At 34.8% G+C, this 2497-nt stretch overlaps 1 long non-coding RNA gene across 3 annotated transcripts; it reads left to right on the forward strand.

Annotated features, from left to right (window-relative positions):
• Nucleotides 587-2129, forward strand: LOC105158407. 3 transcript variants are annotated; one of them, XR_847520.2, is made up of 3 exons: nt 587-767; nt 835-1140; nt 1239-2129. It is a non-coding gene; the product is annotated as an uncharacterized LOC105158407 (long non-coding RNA). The 3 variants fall into 3 exon arrangements; XR_847522.2 differs by having other exon boundaries at nt 852-1140; XR_847521.2 differs by having other exon boundaries at nt 590-767; nt 898-1140.

A 2497-nucleotide genomic window follows, 5' to 3' on the forward strand; every position in this document is an offset into this window, starting at 1 on the left:
CACATGCACTTTTATTCGACTCACAACCAACAATAAATAGAAGTACATTAACGTCCTTTGATGGTTTTTTTAATTTTTCTCTATTTATTTTTTCGAGAAAAAATGTGAGTGGTTATTAAAGGTAAGACTCTATTAGTTTTTTAAATTATTATTAGGCAATTATCTCTACATTGTTCCGCATTTAGCATGCGCTTCATTTTTTTCATAATGATTTGAATTATGAGAAAAAATTGTATTGGTATTTCCATAACAATTTGAATTAGTATGTTTTGATAGAAATTGAATTAAATATATATATATATATATATTTAATATTATTGTCATCAATTCTAAAATTAAAATCAAAATGAAGCAAAACAGAATTTTTTTTTGTGTTGAATAAAATAACAGTCAAATATACCCTTATATTTTCGTAAAAGATGGAGTTGAACATTTGTTTTAACTGATAACTTAAGCGACGATATTCAAACGACTGAAAAATAAAAACTTTAAATATCGAATCTGATGATTTGAAAATATAGGATATTAAAATTAAAAAAAGAAAGATATACTTTGATTACAAAAATTGAAATTATCCCCCTTAAGTCGCTATCTCGGTTGATTATAACTTTTCTATCCGAACCTGAATAGCTCTGCCCTCGTGAAGTAGCCAAACAGCAGAGAGCACATTCCTGATTTTCAATTATTTTGTCTTTCTTGAATTCCAAAGAAGATGAGGGTTTCTACACGGGCTGTTATTCGTTGAGGATTTGCTGCAAACAAGAGAGGTACTGTTACTTCTCCACTCTCTTTTCTCTCTTCATCGTTTCATGATCTCCCTTTAATGGAATTCAGATGTATTCATCAAGTAGATGATGCTGTTTTCCTTTTTCGTGAATGCTCGGAATGCGCCCACAGGCTTCTATTGTTAATTTCAATAAACTATTGTCTGCTGTTGTCAAGATGAAGCGATACCCCATTGCCCTTAATGTATTCTACGAAATGCGTCAATTGGAATCCCTGTCAACCAGTGGACAATGAACATAGTAATCAATTGCTATTGCCTCCTGAATCGAACAGACTTTGGATTTGCTATCTTCGGCAGCTTCTTCAAGGTCGGTTACGAGCCTGATGTCACTACTTTCACCACACTTATAAAAGGTTAGACGATAAAGTCGTCGAGGCAGAAAAATTATTCAAAAAGTTGTTGACTTTGAAACTGAGCAAGCCTAATGAAGTTACGATTCTTTCTGTGATAGATGGGCTATGCAAAGCTGGACACACTCTCACTGTGTATGATTTGCTTGGGTATTTGAGAAGACAAGCTGGAAACCTGATGTTCTTTCTTATAACACAGTGATTGACAGTTTATGCAAGGATCGCCAGCGCTCCGAGCCAAAATGATTGATAAGGGCATTTCACCCGGACATTGTAATGTATAGTTCAGTGGTTCAAGGTTTGTGCAGTTTCTGCCGATGGAAAGATGCGTAAGACTTAATTGCTGAAATGGTGGATTACAAGATATCTCTAAATGTGATTACTTTTGGTATATTGGTGGATGCATTTTGCAAAGAAGGAATGGTGAAAGAGGCTGAGGATGTTGTTGAAATTATGATGCAAAGAAACATTGCTCCTAATACTGTCACATGCTTCTTTGCATCATAATTTCAACAACATCCTCAGCCTCTTTGACCATTCCTTCCTTGCAAAATGCATCCACCAATATATTAAAAGTAATCACATCTAGAGATATCCTGTGATCCACCATTTCAGCAATTAAGTCTTTCGCATCTTTCCATATACGTTACAATGTCCGGTGAATGCCCTTATCAATCATTTTGGCTAGGAGTTGGAGCGCATCCTCAACCATGCGATCCTTGCATAAACTGTCAATCACTGTGCTTCAGTAGAATAAGTGAGAGTTCTCGTCTGCACATTTCATCGAAGAATGTCTTTGCTTCAAAAAGCTCGTTCCTATTAAGCAACCCCTTGATTTTAATATCGTATGACCTTGTTTCATACAATTGATCGCTAGCACGTAAATTCAAATACTTTTTTTTTTTTTTTCTTTCGGAGCATATATCCCTCTTTAGTGTTTGAGTGAGGCGCTTATTCATGTTAATAAAAGCAGAATATATGGATATTATATGTGTTTCCTGGACAGAATGATGGTTTACATTATTAAATTGCTCACATTGGTAATTATCGTAGGTTAATTAGGTGTTGGCAAGTAACCTCTGTATATCATCTTTCTGACCTTTCTCTTAAAATATACTCAAAACATGATGTTTGGTTGAAATTTTACTTGACTACGTTGTCAACACCATGACATATAAAGCAGTGTGATGTGTTTGTTCCATATGGCTGTTGAATCATGTGGTTGATGCTTGGTCGAAGCAGAATGTCCTTGAGCATATACAGACAAACAACTGAAGTTTTGTCGATTAAGTATCCAGGAGAGTAACAATAATAGCAAATTAGTAACTACATTGAAGGTTCTACACATCTAGGCCCAAGA

The sequence above is a fragment of the Sesamum indicum genome, linkage group LG3 (assembly GCF_000512975.1).
Source record: "Sesamum indicum cultivar Zhongzhi No. 13 linkage group LG3, S_indicum_v1.0, whole genome shotgun sequence".
Taxonomy (NCBI): Eukaryota; Viridiplantae; Streptophyta; class Magnoliopsida; order Lamiales; family Pedaliaceae; genus Sesamum; species Sesamum indicum.